The sequence below is a fragment of the Oenanthe melanoleuca genome, chromosome Z (genome assembly GCF_029582105.1).
Source record: "Oenanthe melanoleuca isolate GR-GAL-2019-014 chromosome Z, OMel1.0, whole genome shotgun sequence".
Classification (NCBI taxonomy): Eukaryota; Metazoa; Chordata; class Aves; order Passeriformes; family Muscicapidae; genus Oenanthe; species Oenanthe melanoleuca.
The window spans coordinates 47,951,575-47,976,434 of NC_079362.1; the positions used below are offsets into that span (position 1 = coordinate 47,951,575).

At 38.8% G+C, this 24,860-nt stretch overlaps 1 protein-coding gene across 2 annotated transcripts in view; it reads left to right on the forward strand.

Moving 5' to 3' along the window:
- Positions 1-11,176: 11,176 nt before the first annotated feature.
- Positions 11,177-24,860, forward strand: part of PTPRD (protein tyrosine phosphatase receptor type D) — a 354,920-nt gene continuing 341,236 nt past the window's right edge. For both annotated transcript variants that reach the window (XM_056514163.1, XM_056514162.1), the window contains exon 1: positions 11,177-11,595. The gene's annotated coding sequence lies outside the window, so the exon portion shown is untranslated. The remainder of the gene's footprint in view (positions 11,596-24,860) is intronic.

Consider the following 24,860-nt stretch of genomic DNA (forward strand, 5'->3'; position numbering starts at 1 on the left):
CATCAGTCTGTCTACATTACCTGTTTGGTACATGCTGCATGGATTTAAAGTATCATATATGTTATCAAAAATGCACGTAGAGGTACAAAAGTGCATGATCAGCTACACATTTAAACTATGTATTTCCACTGTAAATATACACACATCCGTAAAAGAAACCAAACCATTTTGACTTCTCTGTGCTCTTTTCACTTCTGTTTTCTCCATATTTGAATAATAGAATTAAATTAAGTACACAGGTTGCAATGTACAGCCTTTCACATTCTGATACCCACAAGACACAATTTTCTTTCTTCTTGTTTTTCATTTACTACAGGACTAGAAACAGATTTATTTCCTATTGCTTTTTATGCATAGAACTACAATTAGCATCAGTGTTCACAGTGCTGGGTAACTTTCCATATCTTAGGGATGGACACGCTCAAAATAATACTGTGCAAAATAAAGTAAATGGCAGCTCTGGGAAGCCCTTTTTCCACACTGGTCGAAGCTTTCTGTCTTTCAGATACTTTGAAAGTAAGTTTCTTCTCTGCTACTTCTTCTGGTTGGGAGAATACTAAATAATAAAAAGCCCAGATCATTAACATAGGCCAGCCTGAATCATTAGGTAAACACAGACAAAAGTTTAGGACAAACTAAATGCAGGACTGAAGCAGAAATGTAGGCCATTTTCAAATCTTAGGCAATTTTGTTTTGTGAAACATAAAGTCATACACAGGTTTAACAAGGGTAAGTGATGGATTCTGCACCTTGGATGGGACAATCTTGAGAGAATAGATGGGGGAATGAGAGGCTGGTGACCAGAACTGCAAAAAGTGACCTGGGCATCATGATCTGTGGCAAGTAGAATCTGAATCAGCAGTGCCCTGGCAGCCAGGAGGGCTACCATCCCTTGGGGTTCATCAGGCACAGCATCACAGCCAGGCAAGGGAGGGGATTGTCCTGCTCTGCTCTGAGCTGGGGCAGCCTCACCTCCAGTGCTGGGGTACTTCTGGGTGCCACAATATAAAAAGATATTAAGCTATTAGGCAGCTTCCAAAGGAGGACCACAAGGATGTGGAGGGTCTGGAGGGGAAGCTGTGTGAGGAGTGGCTGAGGTCACTTGAAGTCTGTTCAGCCTGGAGGAGACTGAGGGGAGACCTCCTGATGCCTTCAGCATCCTTGTTGGGAAGTAGAAAGGCAGACACTGATCTCTTTGCTCTTGTGACCAATGACAGGACTCAAGGAGAAATGGCCTGAAGATGAGTCAGTGGACATTTAGGTCAGTAAACAGGAAAAAGCTTTTCACTCAGTGGATGGTTGGACACCAGAACAGGGTCCGAGGGAAGGGGTCCCAGCACCAGCCTGACAGAGTTCAAGCAGCATTTGGACAATGCTCTTGGGCACATGTGACCCTCAGGAATGGTGCCACACAGGTCCAAGAGATGAACTCAGTGATCCTGATGGGTCCCCTCCAACTCAGCGTGTTCTATAATACTATAATTCTATTACTTACTTGGTGGCTTACTACATAATATGATTCTAGTAACTGAAAACAATCTTTGAAACTTCCTTTTATGTTCAGAATTTTTCCTTTTGCTTTTTTCTTCTTTGAAATGAAATGATCAGTTAAAAACATATCTCAGTTGTTGCAGTTTGCTATATCCATGGGCTTCACATCACTTAGGTCTACTGGAGCATCAGGAGGAGGCATGGATTGCCACCCTATGACCTTACCAATCTCTACAACTACCCAAAGAAAGGTTGTAGCCAGGCAGGGGTCAGTCTCACTCTCAGCAACAGGACAAGAGGACACAGTCTTATGCTGCTCCAGAGGGGAGGTTTAGGTTGGACGTTAGAAAGAAGTTCTTCACACAGAGGGTGATTGGGCATTGGAATGGGCTGCCCAGGGAGGTGGTGGAGTCACTGTCCATGGAGGTATTTAAGAAAACACTGGTTGTGGTTTCTGCCACGGTTTAGTGGACAAGGTGGTGTTAGGTCATAGGCCAGATGATTTCAAAGGTCTTTTCCAACCCTAGTTGATACTGGGAATCTGTTTTCTTCTGTTGAAGCCATGTCTTCTTTTTTCTGCTTAGCAACAGCAAAATAAAGAGGCTAAAATATTTGTTAGGCCTTGATGAGCAGCATGCTGGTAGCACTGAGCAAAGGACCAACTACAGTGGTGTTTATACACTTTGATAACTGACACTGGGTTGATAAGTCAGTAGAAATATCTACAAATATTTTTCCTTAATTATTTTTCTTCATTAATTTATTTTAAATACAGTCTTGTATTTCTTTCTGACTGTTGCTTGAGGATTTATCAAGTGAACTAATAATTTTTCCTGAACAAAATCATTCAAGTTGCAGCTTTATTTAATTAGAATACAGATTTTCTTTCCCTCATTTCCTCTTAGTGAAATAATACACAAAACAATTTCATAAATGTAGCACCTCCTTGTGTCCAGAAAACAAATACAAGTCCTTTTTAAAAATGCTATGTGACACAACTAAAAGTACTTTATCCCATCCCAAGTTTGTCCTGTTCTTTTCTCTGTTTAGAAAAGGGGCTCTGTGATTGTTTATGTGTGTGTATGCATATAAAAAAAAAATTCATGTGATGGAATGAGATAGTGATTTGCCTCTTGTTAGAAAACTTTATTGTTTCAGATCATATTGATAGATTCAACTCGGTACATTGTTGAATGTAATGAAAGCGTAATTAAAGGAAGAAAACTCCATCATCACTGTCATCACTGTATTTTGCCACCTTTGGAATCAGCATGCAAAGAAAAAAGATCACAGTATTCTTTCAAGCTACACCTTTTACATAGTCTCTGCTCAAGTGAGTCCACAAAACCAGTTGCTGCTGCTTACTACAGAGTCTTCAGGGGCAAACTGTTATAAATGCCCTGAGACTTGGTATGTTATTTACACAGAATTAGACAAATCCTGGGATTTCTACCTCCTTAATTACCTGAAAAGATGGGACAATCGTATCAGTGTCATTAAAATTAAGATCTTTCTGATCCCAAGATCATTGCTGTTCTTAAAAGGACAGCTAATGCCTTCTACTACTGCTCCTGAAGGCCCCCAATATGATATATTTGTGACCTATTTGTTAGTCAGAAACACATTAAGATAGTGACCCTTTTCTTTCCTTAGACATTCCACATCCTCAAAATTTTAAGAAAAGCAGATTCCAAATTTTAGCTATAAGTCACCTCCTTCCAAGACCATTTTTACACCTTGCAGAACCAAAATGAATTGGATCTAGGCAGGGAGAAATGAAGCAATGCACAACCAGCCAAGCATTTAGGTAGTGAATGCTGTAACAAGAAGAAATATGCAGTGGGATATCCTGTGTTCAGAACTGCTCCCTGCCTCAGTGCCTCCAGCTTCTGAAGTATATTCTCTGGAAGAGTGTACACACTGGATGCAATAAAACTATATATAACTGTTGTACAGTATTTTGCTACTGCCTCCTTCTGAACGTGTGGAGCAAGAATTTGCTGACCTGTTTGGGATCTCAAAAAATACGGATTAGCAAATATTATGTACTTCCCCTGTTCCCAATTGTAAACATGAGTGTATTTCTGGAATGGAAAGTAGAAGGATTTGGAGCTAGAAAAGGCTCATGACAGAGGTATTTATGGGAGAGAACAAGGCAGATCTGAAAAAGAAGAAATGAATGAAAGAGGAAACAAATGAAAAGGTAACCCAGGGTCTTGGAATGCCAAGGGAAGCTGACATTTGAGAAAGCATAGAGTTAAAGAAAAGAAAATACAGTCACTTGCCAGAGAGAAGGGAGGCAGTAGAAGATGAAACAAGTATATAGATGATTCTGAAAATCATTGTATGTTGTTAGTTTTAAGAGAATGTGAAAATTCACTGGGAGCAAAGAAACATTTATGTTGCAAAATCAGGTTTCACAGAAACAAATACAGAAGAGGGAACTAAAAAAAGTCTTAAGAAGTATTTTACTTATTTTTTAAGCATACCTACCTGTAACCCAAATATGCAGAACCTACTTGAGATTAAAAATATGAAAAATGTTGCTATCATTTCACAAACAATGGAATTGGATTTTACTGCCCCTATTGTTTCCTTTGTGCCTTCTTGGAGAAGGAAACAAATTGAAAAACACCAGCAAAATCTTAACTTGTGAGTTTAATTGCCAACAAGTCATGTTTGTGCTAGCTTGTGTCTATTAAAAAAAAAAAAAAAAAAAAAGGAGGTCATTGAAATATATTTGCATCAAAAAGAAAAGGTATCTACTGAAGTTCATAATGAATGAGTTGTCATTTTTATAATGTAACTTTGAAAACCTTTTTTTCTGTTGTTGAGAAAAACCCCTTGTGACTAATACGTGATTTCCCTCACATGGTTAGTCTAATGCGTAAAAGTGCTTTTCAACATTGAAAGAAAAAGAACTTGGCTTCCAAGCTTGTTAATAATCTGGATTCAATACAACAGATTTAATCTTTCCATTCCTTTTTCATGAATAACTTATTTGGCTAAAATATAGATTTTTCTCATGGTCCTAATTTCTGTTTTAATTGAACTGCTGAGAATGAAAATGATTAGAGAATGTTGTGTGGTGAGCAGATTTGTTTGGATAATGTGGTTTTAACACCTCTTGTTCTGCCCAAAATACACAGTCTTCCATAAAAGGACGTGGTAGTGCATAGCTTCTATACTACATTCTCTAAATAGTAGATGCTGAACAGGGCTTGCATTTAGTGATTAATAAATGGGATGGAAGGAAATGTAAACTAAAACAATGAAAAGGTAATATAAACAACGATTATAAGGAAAATATTTTTACTGTTCCAATGAAATCTGTTTATACAGGTCAGTCAAAATCAGACTGTAAAAGTGTTTCCTCTGATATCAGATTTCATGGAATTTGAAATATTTTATATTTAAATTGAAAACAAGATGAATACAATGCTTATGAAAAGTGGTCAATTAGTAGGACTCAAACTTCAGGCTAATACTAAATACTTTGGGATGTTTTATCTAGATTGACCTGACATTAAACTTGCTCTGGAGCAATTGCATTAAGAAATGAGAGAATAATTTGATTTTCCATGAAGTTCTTTACTTAAATATAATTATCAAATATGACACCATTTTTTGTAATGGGGACATTTACCCACTAGTCTCAGACACTTTTCTATATTTTTAATTAGGAAACACAATTATCTGAAGTTAATGGGAGTATATTGAGGGAAAAAATTACTTTGTTTGAATCTGTATTTAGATCAGAATTGAACAGATTCAGTGGAAGAGGTTTAAACTTAGACATCCAAGTTTACTTAAAGCCAAGCATGACAGGGTCCTCTCTAGCAGAAAAAAAAAAATCTTTTGGTACTATAGATATTTATCTATGCTATTTTTGAAATATTTATGGGCCCACAGCAATAATAACATTCAAATATCAACTGCAGGGTATTTTAAGAGAGAGATATGCTGAAAACAATTTTATATTTTCATTTTCCCTTTTCACATTCTATCTTGCAAGATTTGTAACACAGCATTCTGCTGGGACAATACATTTCTTGCCTCCCAGTGCTTGTCTATGTCCCTTGATTTACCAGGAGAAATGAGACAAAATGAGAGGAATAGAGAAATGCTCTCCCCATCAGATGACTGAGCAGCTTCTCCCAAAACACCCCTATATTCAAGAAGAAAAACGGTTCAAGGCTGGGAAATAAACTAAGACTTTTCATTTTCCTCCCTCTACCCTCTTTTCCGAGTCCTGACAGCACAGCACTGCCATACGTGTTCGGAACCTCCCTGATGTTTTGCAGGATGGAACATTCAGATGAATAGGACTTCACTTTGACCACTTGTTGTTAGTTCATGAGATCTCTAGTTTTCTAGGAAGCATTTCTGGATATATTTTCTATAAAAGAAGCTATGTAGACAGCAGTGAGTGTCTCCTTTGAAACTAGAAGTCAGTGTTCAAGGTAAAGATTAACAAATCTTCATTTCTGTGGTATAAGTATCTTTCTCTTGTTCCTGAGTTTTACAATAAGTGAATTCTGCCACTTATCAGTATTTGTATCAAGAAGCGTATCAAGATTTAGAGCAAACAGTGTCATACAGACAGTGATCTCTGACCTATGGGTGAAAAACAGTGCCTTTAGTCTCCCTAGTAGATGTTGAGGAACAATTAAATATTCATATGCACTAAGTAATGTATGAGGTCTAATTTTTGGTTTATTGTTTTGCAAAAGATGCAAACTAACGAACTGTTATTTGTCTATTAGTTTTCCTTTACTCAATTCCCCTGTCCTCTGCTGAACTTAGAGAATGCTCTTGACATTCTAGACTTAGCTCTCTGCTGCTGTCCTTAAAATGTAGGGGTACCTTCTACATTTTGAATGCAGAAGAATAAAAAGAAAAACAAAAAGCTCTGTTTACTGCACCTTATTCAAGCTGACAACAAATCTTGAAATAGACCTCGTGCACCTGTGTACATACATACAATTTATATGTGTGTGTGTGTGTGTGTGTGTGTGTGTGTGTATATGTATATATGTGTATATATATATATATATATATATATATATGTAGGCACGATTTTCAAGAACAATACCATCCCACTGTGTTCTGTATTCTAAGTATTTTCTTTCTGAAGAGTTAGCAGAGTTCTCACACCATCTGAGATTCTCCAAATAGTACAGAAATAAAAGAAAAACTGCCTCCTCTATATGCAGATCTTATTTACACTTAGAAAAACTGCTGTTTATTTTCAGTTTGTGACACACTTTGGTGCACTTTGACAAAGCTAATCCTGCTTCATCATCTCCAAGCCCCTGGAGATTTCCTTGTGCTCTATGATTCATTACTGGCCTCTTGCTCTTTCCACTTAAAAAAAAACCTGAACAAAAACCCCCCAAAACCCAACCAAAAAAAACCCCTAAAGAGCTAGTACAAGTTCTTCCCTGACAAGCAGAAACAATTAAGCCTAATTTGCTTTGGGTTAATGTGTTAGATCAACTTATTCCACCACCATGCTACTTTGGGTCTGTGTAGACCTATGGTTTGGGTCTGTGGTTTAGTCACACCAATTACTAGGCTGGGACACGTATGAGAACCAGCCTGCTCATCTTCCTTATCCTTCTAGCATCTATTTCCACAGAGGAAAAATTAGGACAGGAGTTAAAACCCATAGGATAAGAGACCTGATTGCTTTGCAGTGGACTTGAAATGTTCTGGCACAGACACAGGAATTGTTTGGGTATCAGGTAGATCATTCAAGTGTATAAAGCCGCATCTCCTTCAGACAGAAGGTCTCTGTCTGAAGGAAAAAAAACAGATGTGGCAAAAATTATCATGTAAAGCTGCACTGAAAATCACTTTTCTCTCCATACCTTTGTCTATGACTACTGAAGTTTCTTAAGTTGAAAGATGCATATGAATCAAAACTGTCTATAAAATAAGGACAACTATTGACAGTGTCTAATGAGGTACTAAATCAGCACTTAAAAGATGCAAACACAAACTGAATTAGCAGAATAAATTTTTGCATATAGATAACGTGTTTACTTGTCTAATAGTCTTTTATTAACCTTATCAATAGGAGCTCAATGTGTCTGTGGTCTAAAAGAGGGAATTTTCAAATATCAGTACGGCAACTCAGGAACATTTCTCATAATCATTTAAGTCAATGCTTAAAATATGTATTAATGTAGTTTTGTGACAAATCACCTGTTAGATTTCAGCTGACAGCTTGCCATACATTAATCATAAATAACTGTAAAACACAGCTATCATAATGAATGAAGGAAAAAAAAAAAGGGAGGGACTATAGACCAACCTTTCTGATACACATCTCTTGATTTTGCTGTGTACTGACTCAATGGCCACCAGTTCCAGTTGTCAATGGAATATCCTACTGTGTTAAGGAGCTTTGTGGGATGCTATTTATCAGGAATGCAAGCAACAATACACAGCAGAATAGATGAAAGGAAAATAACACTCCCCACTATGAACAGAGTACTATTTAATATATTAAATTCATGAGCCTGAGACATGAAGGCCCATGGCTGGCCTTTTGAAGAACTGTAGTAGAAGTGACTCAAGAGTATGGTCACAGGTGAACAGATGAACAGCAGGCAAGCTGACCCACTTCTCTTCCTCCTTTGCTACAATTTTTGAAATTTAAATCTTCGCTTATTCTTGTGCTTCACATAATATTTTCACTGCTGGTGTGCAGCCTCCATAAGAAGGCTGAAAACAACAGGATGAACAGGAAAAAGGAGATTAAACAGTTAATCTGGAATGACAAGACAAGGATGCATTTTTTAAGGGACCTCTGGGAGCATATATGATACTTATTTCCAAAACAAAAATCTTCCTTTCACCAGCAAAAACCAAAAAATCTTCACCAAGATTTCTATGTTCCAAGCCTAATTAAAGTACCATCTTAGAGTTTGTTAAGTGTTTTACAGGAAGCATTTCAAAGTTTATAAAGTGTGTAGATGTATTTCCAATTTGGTGCTTCACTGAAACATAGAGTAATGTACTGCTGCAATCTTGGCAGAAATAGAACCGCAGTGTAGAATGCTGTGTTCGAATTTTTTTTAAGTTTGAGGAAAAAAATCTATCTTAATGAGTAGTTTGTAACACATGCATTAGGATTCTTGTTATCTGCTCTTAGAAAGAAAGGAATGTTAAAGGAGTATTAAGAAACCACATATATAGGTTAATGCGTGTGTATGTATACACTACCATCTTAAATACAAAATTTATGCTACTGATAACAAGTGTTGATATGCACTACAAGAACAGAAATATATAATGTTTTAATGCTTCTTAATGAACTTAGGGTTTTTTATCTTTAGCATCACTATAAAATAATATTTTAAATAAAGAGATCTGGTTTTAATACTTTTAGAAAAAGAAATGCATTTATTCCTGCATTTATATGACTGACTGAAGGAAGAGCTACACAACCTGCTTTTGACTCCAAAAAAAAAAAAAAAAAAAAAAAAAAAAAGCAAAGCAAAATGTAGATCTCAAACCTCATATCCATGTTGTGATACCATGTGAAAAATATAAAATACATGGGTTTATTGCTCAACTCTTCAATGTCATGCAAAGATCACAGCATGAAGAGCATCAAAACAGTAAGTTGCTCATAAGAACTGCTGGGGCATAATATTAAAACCTAAAATATCTAGTGCTGCCATTTCAAAAAATGGCCTTGAAGCCATTTCAGTCAAGGGGGCAAAGGTGATGATTTAAGTCTTGTTTTCTTTAACAGCATTTATTGCAATAAAGACCAGGTAGCATTTTGCCCAGCTTTTGATTTGTGTTGTACTTTGAAGACACTGTTGCTTGTTGAAAAGCTAGTCTTTATGGAATAGTTAGTTCTCTTCGACAAGATAAAAAGTAATCATCTGTGCCACATTTCATATATTTACCTTTTCATACAAAGTAATTATTGTACAAGGTTACTCAGTATTTTGAAAGATACTATTTGGAAAGCATTACTGTTCTTTTAAATGTGAGATTATTGGGGTGACCATTTTTCATGGTGTAACTGGCAGCATCAAAAGAAGACAGCAATTTACAGGACTTGCGGAGAACAAAGTTTATTTTCACTTTTGTCAGCCTTCATGCTGGCAGCACTAGCTTCCAGAGGATGATAAAACACGCTTATATGATAGAAAACACCCAAATCATTCTCCTCTACAGAAAAGGAGCAATGACCTGCAATGAACTTAGCAGGTGCCAACAAGACTTTCAGAATCAGGCACTACACAGCTTGATGGGGTTGCAGCCAGTGAGTATGGAAGTCAGGACAAGCACCACCACTGAGGCCAACACTGCACCCGGAGCCTCATTCCCGGAAAGCCAGGAAAACCAACTTTCTCAGCTTCAATATTAAGGGGCTCCCGCCACCAAAATGCGTGACCAGCACGTATTGTGCTTATGCTAACACTCTACCCCCATTTTACACAGCAGGACCTGTGTCACAGGACGTGTATCCTCCAGGCTTCCGAGGACACCTAGAAGCTCTCAATGAGGTTTCCCAAAGCACTTTTCACCTAAATCCTACTGTTTCTACCTACATCCTACTGTTTCCATCTACATCCTATGCGCTCCTCCTTCTCTTCAGAGGACAAGGTTAAGAAGAATCGGGATGGGCCTTCTTTTAGCCCAGAGTTACGCCACCGACTGCGCCAAGCAACATGTGGCGTCACTCAGCCTGAAACCTGACCATTCTTCAGGAGGAAAATCTGAGATTTGGCACGCACAAAGGCGACTGATAATCAAACACCGCTCTGGCACTCCGGGACACCCCCGGCGGAGGGCAGGGCTGGTACAGCCCCGGCCGGCGGAGCCGCCTGGCCGCGGAGGCGCCGGAGAAGTTGAGCGGCGCCGAGGGGCGCAGGCCGCGGCGCAGCCAAGTTCTGTGGGGCCGGGCCGCCGCCCCGCCGCGGGGCCCGCCGCCCTCCGGCCCGGCTCCCAGTGACGTCACCGCCCCGCCCCCAGCGCCCGGCCGCGCGCCGTGTGCGTGCGGCGCGCGGCTCGGGCGCGCGGCCCGGGATGGGGCGGGCGCTGCCCGGATCGGCGCTCCGCACCCCCCAGCCTGCCCGCACACGCACAGGCACCGGCGGCGCGCTCTCCCCGACTCTGGGGGCCGCGCGGATCCTGTGAGCCACACAGCCTAAGAGGATTAAAAGAGAATAATCACAAAAAACCCCGCAGCCCAACCAAAAAAAAAGCAAAAGCGCACACAGACACAAAAGCGCAAACCATCCAACCCAAAGCCCGCAACGGACCCGCGAAACGGGAGAGCGCCGTCTCCACCGGTGTCCCCGCGGCGTCCCCCTTTTTCCCCAGAGGAGCGAAGAGTGGTGGGGGAGGGTTGTTCACGTTTCGACTCTCGGGGACGGTTTCTGGGAATTTTTCCCGTGTCTGCCCTCCCCACTCCGCCCGCCCTGTGCCCTCTTCTCTCGCTTTTGTTTGCACTGCACTTTTTGTAGCAAGGGGGGCGGGAGAGTGTGTGGGAGACCTCGCTTGTATTTGTAGCGAAAGAATCGGTTAGAAAAGACGAAGGAAGAAAAGGAAGAAAGGGAAAAAAAAAAAAAAAAAAAAAGAAAAGAGAGAGTGAAGGGGGAAGGAAGAAAGAGAGAAAGGAGAGAGAGGGAGAGAGCGAGAGAGAGGGAGGAGGAGGAGGAGGGGAAACGGAGCAGCTAGCTCGGGAACAGAGAGCGCGCCCGGGAGCAGCAGCAGCCGCCGCAGGAAGGAGAGGAGAAGAGCAGAGCGGAGCAGAGCAGCGCGGAGGAGAGGCGGCGCTGGCAGGAGGAGGCAGGCAGGGACCCGGCTCTTCTGGATGCTGGATTTTCGGACTCTCGTTGACTCTCTCCTGCTCCCCGGCGCCGCACTGTGAGAGACACGCACGAGCGTCAGGCAGCAGCGGCGGGGCTTCGCTCGTAGCTGCTGCCGCTGCTGCTGCGGGGCTCGGATTAAATTGGCCGCCCCGGAGCCGAGCGGGAGCAGCGGGAGGAGGTGGCGGCGGCGGGAAGCAGCGGCAGGCGGGCGGGCAGCGGCGAAGGCTGCTGCTGGGACCGGGGGAGCCAGCATGACCAGGTAACTGCCCCGCTCCTGACCCATTTTTCCTCCGCCGCCGCTCCCTCTTTGCCGCCTCTTTGGGCGCGCTTGTGTGTGTGAGCAGAAAAGTGTGTGTGTGTGTGTGTGCGTGTGTGTGCGCGCAGCCCGCACTCACGTCCCTGACACACAACTCTCCCGTGGGTGCCCCGGGGCTTCCCCCGCCGCTTCCAGCCCGCTCCCCGCGCCTCCTCGCCGGCTCTCAGCCTGGCGGCGGGGCCTGTTCGGGGAGCGAGGGGAGCTGCGGAACGGGGACGGGGGATGGGGCAGGGAGAGGGCGACTGATGGATCGGAGTCGACGTTTCCACTGAGTGCCGCTGTAGCGGGCGGGGAGAGGGGAGTACGGTAATTGCACACTGACTGTTTGCTTCGGCGAGCGAATTATTAATATTAATTCTTTTGTTTATTCTGACGGGTTCGAAGAAGGGGGAAGGTAGCAGAGGTGAGAGACCAGGCGTCTGCCGCTGGAGACGGGGCTTGGGGATGAGCGGCCAGTAGGGACCACAGGCGCGGGTCCGAGCACGGCTCTCTCCTGCTTCTCCTCCTCCTCCTCCTCCTCCTCCTTCTTCTCCTTCTCCTCCTCCTCCTCCTCCTCCTCCTCCTCCTGCTGTCTCTCGGCGGAGCAGGGAGGCACGGAGATGCGAAGCTTTTCACAGGTTAGGCTTTTAATTTCTTTGTTTACTCTCGCGAAGCCACTTGAAAGGAAGCACATCGGGCTGGAAACTCAGTTTTCCGAGCGCTTGCAAAGGGGTTCTTGAATTTGTTCAGCAAACTTAGCAGCTCCCTCTGCGCCGTCTGCCCGTGCAAGGAGGCATTCCTTACTGCTGCAGCCGGGCTCTCCCAGGCTGGCAGATAAAACAGTTATTTTCTTGCACTGAATCTCCTATTTTGCCTTTTATCTATGCCCTCAGTTCTCGACAGAACGGTATTGTTTCCATTTTAAGTGACTACCACTCAGCTTTGCATGTATGGCTTTTGAGTGTCTGCTTCTCCTTGTTACTTCTCCAGAACTGCTGTCATGCGTATTTTATTCTTTTGCCTGGCTTTTGTACAGTTACTGCCTCGTGTGAGGATGGCAGCTTCTTTGCCATGATTTCGATGTCCGTATTCCCAGTTTTGACACACGTAGAAGGGTTAATTTGTTTATACAGAATAGTTAGGGTTTTATGTGTTCCTTCACTTGTCGCCTGAGATAGCGTTACATTGAGGATAAGTCTGTAGATGCTGATTTACTTTCGAGTTTCCTATTTGCAGACATGAGTATTTCTGATGACACTTGTATTTTCTTAAACTTAGGATTGCCGTGGGAAGCTATGATTGTCTTCTCAGCCTTTCAGAGATCGCTTCCAACATATCTTTTGTTCCAGCACAACCAACTTCTCTGTAATGTTGGGACATTACGCAGGGAATTTCAATACAGAGATGGGAAAATGTGTATATCATATTTTTCCTTCCTCTCGTATCTGCTAGTGGTGTAAGATGTTGTAGCAGTCAATAGTTTCTTTTCTTGCTGTGAAAGTGTATAGTAAATGACATCATTTTCTCCTGGGCTGGAATCAACGAATCCTACAATTCTTGTTATGAATGGAGCAACTCTGAAGAAAAAAAAAAGATTCTTCCCTGTCCTAAATACGGTCATAGGTACTTGCGTCTTGCTTCAGATGGCAATTTTTTGATTGCTTCTGTAAATTCCCTCACATGAGATGAGCTATTACTGCTTTTTTAATGTGTGAAATTGACAAAACTGGTCAGTTTAATGAATTCAGCTGTCAAATTTCGCTCAGTCAAAATTGCTAAAAGCTGTAAATATACTGGCATGGGATTTTCAAGGTACCGAGTGTTACATAGAAAGGATGGATATAATGAGAGACTTTTTACAAGAGTAGCTTTCCAATTCTAGTTTTGTCACTTGTGTTAATATGGTGGGATATATTTAGATATCTTTCAACGCAGAAATTATGTATAGCTTTTCTGAATCCACTTAAAGCAGTAAAAGCTTTGTCTTAGTAGAAGTCTTCTTCTATTAGAAGATACTAAGAAATTCATTATGGTTTATGTGTGTTATGGCAAGCTGTTAGGAATGGTGCACGATAAGGAAAACAGTGCCTTGGTATTTCTAGGTTTCAGGAATTGGTCTTAGGACCTGCTTTTAGATCCATCAGTCATACTACTTTTAAAACGAGCGCTAAAGAATAATGTGAATGAGCGTTTTGCTGTGATGGTTATGTAACTCAAACCACCAGCAGTCAGCGAACTCAATGGGTGTTAGTAAATCAGTGCTTGATCTTAGGAGAGGGTGTGCAAGAATGTGCTTGGGGATGTGCTAAAGAAATAAGTACCTGGAGATTTAAGTCCAGTTAGCAATTCACCTTTCGTTTTTAACGTTACCTTTTGCTTCTATGTTTGAGGAATGCAGGGACCAAAACTACACAAGCTGAAGGTAGGAATTCCCCTTCATCTGCTGCTGTGTGTGCTGAACCACTAGGGGCCTGTATAAACTGCTCTCACAGAGCAGATACCAGTGCATGGCATATGCTCACTTTCACCAGACGTTTTTTACACAGGTGCATAATGTCAAAAGCAAAGCTGCCAGTTATTCTTTCCTTACTAATAAATGAGATTGCTGTTTTTAGGAGGTGTGTGTGCAAATTTCATGTTATTTAGTTTTCATTTTTACCCTTCTTCATCTGTTTCCTCTAGTCCTGTGTTGTGTCCAGTGTCCCTGCTTTCCTGATTATTATGGGAGATGGGGATGAACATGACTCAGGAGGTGCAAATTTTGGGCAAAGTGGGATTTGTGTGTCTTCTGCATTTCATATTTTCTGTAAGCTGAGAAAACCAGATTTGTTGTCTGTGTGTTTTTTTCTATTAGATTAGTAATGGTACTGTTCCATGCAAGTGTAGGGTTAAAAGATAAACTAAACAGGATTACTACAAGGCAGGAACAGACATAGATTGATGGTGTATTTAAACTAGCTTTGTAAGTGTTATATAAGTTTGAGAGTGTGTTGGCTCCAAGGCTTTGGCTGGAGCATAGTCAGCATTTATGGGACATGGGCTGAAGATGCACTATACATTCTTGAGTGTCAGTTTCAGAAATTTAAAATTCACTAGCCGTAGCATTCTTAATAGACATTAGGCAATAAGGTCAAGTGTACTTACACTGTTCCATTGTTGGTTTTCAGTTTTTGAAACTGACAAGGCAGTCAATTTGTAAAAGAGCACAGCTGAAATATTTGCATATTGGATTTCCTTCGAAATGAACTTCCGTTACTAAGCTCTTTGAGAATTCTCATTTGGAAGGATTTTCAAGCTGAATCACAGTAAGGTCATACAATCAAAAAGCAGTTTCCCTATGGTATGTTAATTTTTTAATAAGCTGTCGTTTAAAACATCGGGATCTTATATATAATTCTGTGTTGGGCCAATTACAGCAAGAGGGTTTTATTGTCATCTTGCCGACAACAGTTGTGCAAATATTGACTGAGCTTAATTTTCTGAAATGTGTGTGAGCGCCTTTGGTAAAGTTTTTATGAAATGTAATGAAATCTGCTTTAAAGGTTTTCTCAAATGATAAATGTTGGTTCAAAAGTGTAAGTCTTGCTGCTTATCAGTAAACCAAGGCGGTGGCTCTGAAATGCAGAGGATGGGTGCTTCATTTGTGCTTTGGATATCAAAAGGAGTGATATGGTATGGATCTGTGAATCATTGTATTTCATTTTTGTATACAATTGTGGTGATTTTTAAGCTTTTGTTCTCTGAAAAGAGTTGAGGAGTAGATACAGATATTTGATGATTTAGGTTCAGTGTCAGTGACATAATGCCGTCTATTGTAACAGAAGCTTGCTTTCGTTGTAATTATTTTTAAAAACAGTTGTCATAACATAGTCAACACACTATATTTTTATGAAAACTCTCAATTGCACATCCTTTGTGAGTTTACTTCATTTGCTTAATCCTTGTGTTCTTTGGAAAAGGCCTTAAATAAAGCCAATTAATGAATGTATGCTGGCAAATTGGCAGCCTAAAGCAAGAATATGTGTTTAAATATACTTCTTTGAATACTATTAGGAATTTGCAAGTAGGAGCAGAGAGGAATCTTAGTTCTGGTGATCTGCTACGGTGAAGGTTGCAGTGCAGCTGGAGAAATCTGATGATTTGGGAAGAGGTTACATTAGAGTGCTTTGCCTGTAAATTCCTTTCCAACAAGCTTCACTTCACTTGTTTTTTTAAGACACTGGGCATTGATAGAACCATATTTGCTATTGCACAGTTTTAATTTATATTTCATAAGCTCAGATGACTTTCGGTAGTTTATTAGTAATACTTACCTTAGGCATATCATGTTCGTCTGCCTATAAGCAGTGAATAAGTTAGAGAAATACAGAATAAAAAATTGTTTGTATGCAAGAAATGAGATTAAATTGAATAAAATATGTAATGCTTTTTAAGAACTTAGTTATTATTCAGGTTCTTTCAGTTCATTCATAAAAGCGACAAGTCAAACAAAATACTGTGAGCTTGCACTTTAACTACATCAGCAGGTATACATAGTCTGAACTTCCCTAAGATATTCCCTAAATTTACCTCTTTAGGTGTCTTCTGCTTACATGCTGTGACAGGCTTCTTCATAACCTTAATAGCACAGTTACTGAAAGAGAAGAACAAAAAAGACAAGGTGATTATCTTGCGGTAGAATTTCAAAAGAGATAGAGGTTTTTTCTAAAATCAGCTTCCCTGTTTGTACTTGATATGTGATTTCTGAAGGGGATTCTGTGTGTTCTTTTGAATTCAAAGGATGGGCAGAAAATGTCCTCCTCAGCCAACAGAAAATGATGGGATTTCAGGCGCTTCAATTTATTTATTTCAGAGGACGTGCCCTAATAGCATACTGTCGTGTCCTGAGCTTCTTCAAATTTAAGCATGTTAAAATGCAGTTATTTTTGGTTTTCAGTAATCTTCCAGTTAGGGAAGTCACTCCACGGATATACAAATTAATTTGTTATTTGCAGGCAGTCAAAATGGATGTCCTGGTTAGTGCCAGCTGAACTGCTCACATATTGTTGTGGTCAGATAATGCACACCTTTTTCTCAAGCAGTATATCAAATATGGTATATCTAGTTACGCCAGTAGTTATATTGCTCTTTCCTTTACAGTCTTTAGTGTTCTGGAAATTACATATCTGTAAGTCAGAGTTCAGTAAATAGTGTGTAAAATCTGTCTTTTTAGGTTGCTCAATCGGGTGATTCCTAAGAAGAATATAGTCAGTACCAACCTGACCAAAGCAAATGTGGCTTAGGTATAAATTTGCAAATAAATCTACATTTCTCTAACAGATTTACCCAATCCCGTTTAGATATCAGCATCTCACCTTGGCTTATTCAGTGGTTTTACCCAAAAATGTAGTTTTTTGATGCTTGCTTTGACTCAGCAAGAGAAAATTCAAATACGTTCTGTCTTAGTCTTTCTGATCTTCAGAAAATCACTGTTTGCTGAACTTGAGCACAGTAATTCCGCTTGCTTTACAATGTTGATTAAATTAAAAAAAAAATCTAAACAGCTTTTGTAACTATCTGTAGGCCGTACTCTTTTTATGAAACTTTGCCAAAAAAGCTGAATTTCATGTACAAGAATAGGCTGCTATTTCTACTATCTCTTTTTTTTGCTCCCTCTACTACTCCCTCTCCCTCGTCTTCCTTCTCCTCACCGCTCCTTTCCCCTTTCCCTATAAAAACAGAAAGGTAAAATGGATCTTATTAAAGTTCACAAAAATATATGCAAAATTCGGTACTCTATCCCATTTTTTCGTCTTCTTTATGCCACAGAGAGTGGATTTATGAAGCAGGTGTGTGTCACTGTTTCTAACCCAAAGACATGATTAATTTGACTGTGTTCACCTGTATTAATAAGCGTCTGTTAATCACACTTTTAATTTTCTTTTCTTTTACTTTAGGAAAGGGCTTTCTCCCTCTGTGAAATTTATTGAAGGCAGGGAGTTCTTTTCTTGAAAGGTTATTTGTAGGACCAAGTGTTTTCTCCCTAGGTTTCAGTAATGTGTCTGTCAGGTGCATAATTTCTTTACCTCTTATGCTGCATTTTATGAAAATCCTGTTAGGTGTATTGTGTATTACACTTCCTGAAATTTGACTATTTTTTTTCTTAATAAGCAAACAGCTTATTATCTTGGAAGTCATTAATTTGGTGTAAAGGACATGCAATGAGATATTTGTAAAACACAGATCAGAAAGTAGGACAGGAAGTTTTATTTATTTATTTTTGTTTGTTTAGGATGGCAGTGTATCTTAGAAAGCTGCTTAACTACTGCCCAGTGCAGCTGTCCTTCCCTGAAAGATTAGGTTTCAGGAGCAGTGATGGATGTTGAATGCCTGTAGCCAGTTGTGGGGTTTGCTCTGAGGTCAGTTCTACTGATGGAGGATAGGAATTTACAGCCTTATGTCTCTTCACCAAAGGAACCAGTAACATTTCCTTAGGGGGAAAAAAAAAAGCCCACAACAACTAGGTATGGTCGGTGCTGAGCTTGTCTTGCTGCATAAGCTATTCATACTAGTGAGAAAATAAGTAGATTTGTGAATAACAAGGATAAATTTAGTCATGATTGTGCCCTTTTGTTTCACAGAAACACACAGAAATAGATGCAAAAAGTAAATAGGATGATGTGATTTCATTTAGAAATCATTTATATTTACTTGTGTTAACAGGTTTAGAATTGACACTTTTGAATTTTAGTTTTAAGTGTTTAAGCTATGTTTCAGAACATACTGTCTTTTTTAACCTAAAAATAGGGGTTTTTTTCCCCATGGAAGAAGTCTATGTTAATGGTCTTCAGCAAGCATAACCAAGGGAGAGTAGATATCTGTCAATGATGAAGGGGTAGATGTTCATCAGGTAGGAAGAATTTACTTTGATGACATGTAATGTTACCTTATTTAATTCAGGTATCACAATACATGCTGTTAATGAAGATGGGTAGTTTAGATGCTTTTAGCTGTGTTTTCAGAAGTATTTGTTGAGTTCAGACTTTCAGACTTTATTTTTGGACTGTCTGCCTTTGCAGAGCTGTTGAAGTTTGCTCCTGATACACAGTGATGTGATTGGTTTTAAAAAAGTGAATTTTGATTGAGAAAGGTTCAGAAACCAGACTGCTTCATTGTTAAGCTTGCAAACCATTTTTGATTTGTTTTTATTAATTTGTACCTTAATGGTATAGGTGTATTTTCCTGTCAAGCCTTAGAAGAGTTGTCCAAGTAGGCTGAAAGCCTTCAGTGATTGGTGAGAAAGATTTCATTTGACAGAAGCATTATTTGGATCAGATCCATAGTGCTTTTGTGCCTTTGCATAAGTGATAGGACTTTTACCTTGGATAATCCTAGCAGTGGTTAAATTCAAATTCAGATAAGAAAGCTTAATAAAACATCTGATAAGTTGATTTATAGTATCTCATAAATTAGAGAGTAAGAAGCATTTTGGTAAAGAGAAATACTTATCCAATAAGAATCACTTTAGTTTCCATCAAGAAATGGCCTTTTGCCAAATGCCTATGTATTCTACTTATTGGCAGCATGCCATCAACTTTATTTGGAAAACTCTCTTTGCTTAAATAATAAATATTCATTATTTACCAATTTATTTTACTATAAATAAAAGATGGATTCTGTTACTAGACTTTTTTTTTGTTTTTGATCTATTTCACAAAGAATGGAATTTTGCTCATTACCATTAAGTGCATCAATGAACCTTGATTAACAGAATTTTCCAGATTTTTGCTTGACATCAAAGCCTTGAATTTTTCTACTGTATGTGGCATGTGATAGAAAATTGTGATATTAGCTTGATTGTTTGTTTTAGTTGATATTAGTGATAATCTAATACAATTTTCTTTTGTTAATGGAAAGTATATAATCAGTGTAAACGGTTGTTGTCAGTTCGATATGTAGAATTTACACTTGCTTCCCATTTTACATTTTCAAAAGGTGTCTTAAATATGCTTAAATACGTGAAGTATTAGCATAGTGACCAGATGAAAATTTTAAATGTATCAAGGGAAGCAGACAATCAGGAGAGCATTGTACTTTGTAATGCTAACAGGTGGCAGGGAATGCCTGGAGGAGCAATCACACCTTCATAAGAATCCTGTCATTCCTTGGGTTAACTTTTGAATGATTACAGTGACTCTGGAAAAATATAGAATGTTAGGACTTCAGCAATAGTATTTTGGTTAGCTTAGTTTTGGGCAGTGTGAGGCTTAATATATATAATATATTTAATATATATAATATATATAATATATATAATATATATAATATATATAATATATATAATATATATAATATATATAATATATATAATATATATATATATATATATATAAAGGAAATGTTTATTCTTCATCTGTTCGATTGTGTCTGATGGAACAGATACATGTCCTTCTGGGCCATGTAATCCCTAAAACGACACTTACTAGGACTGTATCCCTTGCTGATTTATTCTTAGGATTGCTTTATTAATCTAGTGCACGAGGGTAATCTTATTCCAAAGGTATTAGAAAGCATGAAAATAACTACTGGACTTCCTAGAGAAGTGGATTTCTATGTCTTCAAGCAATTTGAATTTATAATCCCAATTGGTCTTTGTACTTTTTATGTGGAGTATATTAACCATGAAAGGTGCAGAGGCCTTAAAACTGTTTTTGAATCTTTGCTAATCTCTGCAGTAGTCCAGATTAGAGAGACAGAGATTAATAAGAAAAATGAAAAGAGATAATTATGTATAGAAGAAAAGTATGGTAAGATTTTTCTACAATGATGGTGAATTGAGTTGCTAGAAGTGTTTATATAGTAACCAGTTCTTAAGAGAAGTATACTCTTAACAGACAGACAAGCTGCTTTTTCAGCCTTTTTTGGTTGTCATTTTTGTTGGGAAGGGAAGAGCTTGCCATTTTGGTGTGATTTTTTTTCTTTCCTGGATCAACATCACATTGCAGATGCCTGTCAGAAAATTAAGCAGAGGTTTTTTCTGCAGCTTTTACCTGTTGCTCAGATAATGGTGTTAAGCTCTATTTTGCATTTAATGAGACAGAACACTTGAAAACGCTGAAGAACTTGGGAATGGGAGGAACCTGAATTCAAGAATAAGGAGTGCAGTTTTGCAACCTTAGAATTTTCCGACTAAAGCAAAGTTCCCATATGATCCATGACAATTTCACTACTGTGACTGTGGATGTCCCTTCCCCACCTCCTTTTCCGTATTGTTCTCCATCTTTCTTCTGCAACTCTACAGTTTTATGAACAGCAGTTAGTAAAGAGAAGTCTGTCTCCCGCCAATGTCTGCTTCATACCAACTCTTCTGTACTGTACTTCACTCTATCTGGAATGAGTCTTTAGGTGTCCTTTAAAGGCAGCTCTCCATAGCAGTTCTTGCTTCTTGTGAGAATATATCTAAGATTGTGAACTCTAAAAAATTCCTAGAGTGGCTCACTAAACTGGTCTTCTTTGTTTTGTTTTGTTCTGTTTTGTTTTGTTTGTAATGTCACTGAAATCAGGACTATTGGATAATTTTATTTGTTATGTTGCAACAGAAACCTATTGCCATTTCAATCTCAAAGGCTTAATTTATGTTTTTTTACTTCTGCTAAGAATTATGGGCATGTCCATTTGGATTGATCTCTGATTTCTTTGACAATATATTGGTATCTAGAAAGCAGTCTTTCAGTACAGGCATTGGTGTACTCATGACTCCACATGTTGGATCTGTCCTCCTGTTGCCTTTGTTGAGATATTTGAATAAGTCTAGGCTATCTGTTTTTAAAACGTTCTGTGCTGTCTTTTATGTCTTGGATAGCATACAACAATGTCTTTCGTTCTCTGTGAAATCTTTGCTTTTTCAGCCACTTCCCATTTTTCACAGCAGGAAGCTTTCCACATGAAAAGAAGAGAAAGAGACCTGCTTGACAGCTTCTCTTGTCTCCTTGTGTCTAGAGAGCTGCTTGAGTGTAACAACAGAGAAATGGATCTCTCTGGTGCTATTTTGGTGGTTTTTGTCTCTAGGTGCAGTGGTAGCAGATTTAGATTTTACCATGGATCCTGGCTCTCTTCTCTTTAGGTACAGCCTTCCATTTAAGTCTTTGTGTTACTCAGCTGAATTCAGTTACTTAAATCCCATCTCTGTCAATGCTAGTCAGTTTTTGTTGAGACATGGTCCTGATCATTTTTCTCAGAGAATAAACTGGTAAAAGAGCTTCAAGTTGATACTTCTGAGTTCAGGAATTTCAGGAGTATAGGTTCCAATGCTTTCAAGCTCACTTCAATGCCAGGTTCTCCGAGTAGAATCAGGGCTAAGTATTTTTTTGAAGAACACAAAATAGCTATGTTAATATTTTGAAGCAGTACATGTCATTGGTAGACACCATTTTTCAGACATTGTCATGCTTACTATATTTTTCTTAGTATGCTATATTCCTCATAATGTTTAATGTGTTTGAGAATTTTGAGGCAGATTCTCACTGTGCTTTCTCACTGATGTAGTTATTATTCCACCTGTGGAGTTTCTGAGGTGTTATGAGTAGTGTTTTTTGATTTATGCAGATACTTAACTATATAAAACAATTAAGCAGGATTTTGCCCTGCTTTTGCATTTGTAAGTTTTGTTTTTGTTGGTGTTGGGTAGATTGCTCCAGTCAGAGGTACAGATGTGTTACCAGGTTTCTGGTGTTGCCTGGAGTTGCAGGTGTTTAATAATTTATTAGCTGCTGAGGGAGCTCGGTGTGTACAGTTCCACTGTTAAGAATGAAGCCATAGCAGCTGAGAGTGTATGTTTTGCTGAGAGTGCAGTTAACTACACTTGTCATAGGTGTTTAATTGTGATTTTTGTTGCCCTTTCTAGTGGTTTGAAGCTAATATTGAACTTTTGTGGCTTGTCTGAATGTATACAAAGTTTAAAGCTTCTTTCAGAATTACAGTTTTGGCTATTTGAACATGGCTTTTTGTATTTGTGTGTTTTCAAAGTTCTGTTCTTACAAAGATCAGTTTTCAGAAATTCCTATCACTGAGACTTGTACTTCAGGATGTTTTGCAGATCTTATCAATGTCTTGCCTCCTTTCTGTTTGCAGATAGCTTAAGATACTTGATGACTTAACATTTTGATTTATCGGTTCTCTGTTTCCCAATTAACTGTTTCCTTTTGCTATCAAACGTGCTGAAAGGAAAAACTGCCCTTAATCTTCTTCTATAGTTTACTATAATGATGATGATTTTTCTGTTTTTCTTAATGGTGTGTAGACTGAAAGACAGATGGTCCATCTCAACTAAAAATTTTTTACAGTATTTTGCTTGAAGATACCACAGTATTTTTTAAAAAATTTAGAGCCTTCCTTTGGAGGACTGTGAAAATATTTGTATGTTCAGCAATTCACATTCAGATTTTCCCTGTTGAAACAGTAAGACAATTTTCTGATGTTTCTTAACCAAAAGTATATCTGAAACTTAGCCTTCATGTGGCTTCCCTTTATTCAAATTACGGATTTCATGGGTATTTTACTAGTTGTAAGGCATGCCTCCATGACAAGTCATGACTATGTGAGAGGGCTTGGTGTGTGACTAGTAGACAAATAGCTGATAATTGAATGAGTGGGGTGAGATGATGTTAGGTTACTTAGATGGCAGTCAAGAATTACTTCATACTCTCAGATTGGCAGTCTCCTAGATCTCAAGTGGAATAAAGAGGAATAAATCAGATAGCTCTTTGGTCCTTTGTTGGGTGTCTGTATAAGGGACTGAGGGTGTACATATATGTGTATGTATTGGATATATTCCTTTACATGACTAGTATTTACTTGAACTGTCAATAGTTTTATAGTTGCATTTTTAGCACAGCTCAGAGGTATGAAGGCATTGTACACTTGTGCATCACAACCACACTTCTCAGACAGAGGGATTACAAAGATCCACTGAATGCTAAAGACTAGTCCAGTCATCTGTACTTTGCAGAGATCCCCTAACTGCTTCAGCATTATATGTAGGAGAATCTTTGTATGCATCTTCTATGGTTTACAGCCTAGAATTTAGTCCCTGGTTTGTGTCATTGGCTAATAAAATATGAACAGTACAGAAAAAAATAAAAAGAATAGTTGTAAAACACTCTTATTTTCACTCTTCCCTCATATCTTTCACTAATTATCTGTAGTTCTGAGGATAATTTTGAAGAGAAAAGTTGTTTATAGACATATAGCTAAAAATAAATTTAGGTGCTGGGAATCATGTAACTAGATTCCCTGAAATTACTTCAAAAATGCTGAAAATTTATGGCTGCTGACAAAAAGACACACCAAATGAGAGAGGAGATTTTTTGGTTTTAACTATTAGAAAGAAAATTGTCTTTTGTAGATTAATGAAGGACTATTTTTAAACGAGCTTACTTGTGGAAGGACAATTGCTTGCGTATAAGCAGTCCTTGGTAATAAGAACTGTGTGCAGTATATGGCTCACTTTATTTGTGAGCACATACTGCCACAGTATTAAATGGATCTAATCACACATCATGTTAGTAGTTCTTTGTCCTGTCAATCTCCATAGTAAAAGTGTATGTTAGAAATACGAGAACATATGTGTGAAAGTGTAAGCAAGGACAAAAAGGATGAATAAAAATGCTTCATTGAAGGCAGAATTCAGCAGAGAAATTAGTGCATACCTGTAATTGTATATTTGGGTAACTTCACCACTGTGTAACGACTGAAATCCATGACAGTATGTGTGGGTTTAAAAGTACGCATGGGTGGGGTTTAAAAACATATAGACACACTAAAGTGATTTATTTCAAATTGAAACACTTAAGTCTGTGGAGTGAAAGGAAGTAAATCATGCTAATTTCTGCTTCTTCATAATGTTCAAACAAATATTATTATCATAGTTAACAAGAGATGGAATGGTTTATTTCTTTCCTTGGTTTATGGAAAGTATAAAAGTAATATAATACTCCTTGATACTGTTTTCTTTTAAGTTTGCATAGAGAGCAAACAAAGCATCTCTGAACTACTGAAATAGACTGCATTTTCATTTGTGTTCATTACAGGAGCACTGTCATTTTACTACAGGAAAAAAACAAGTAAGAGATCCGTAACAGGTCACAGTCTGTTGCTATAAGTATAATGGCTTCAGTTAATAAACACTTTTTAAAATTTTACGTGATACAGGAGTGCTACTACAGACATCACTCCATCAGGAATTTCTCTCT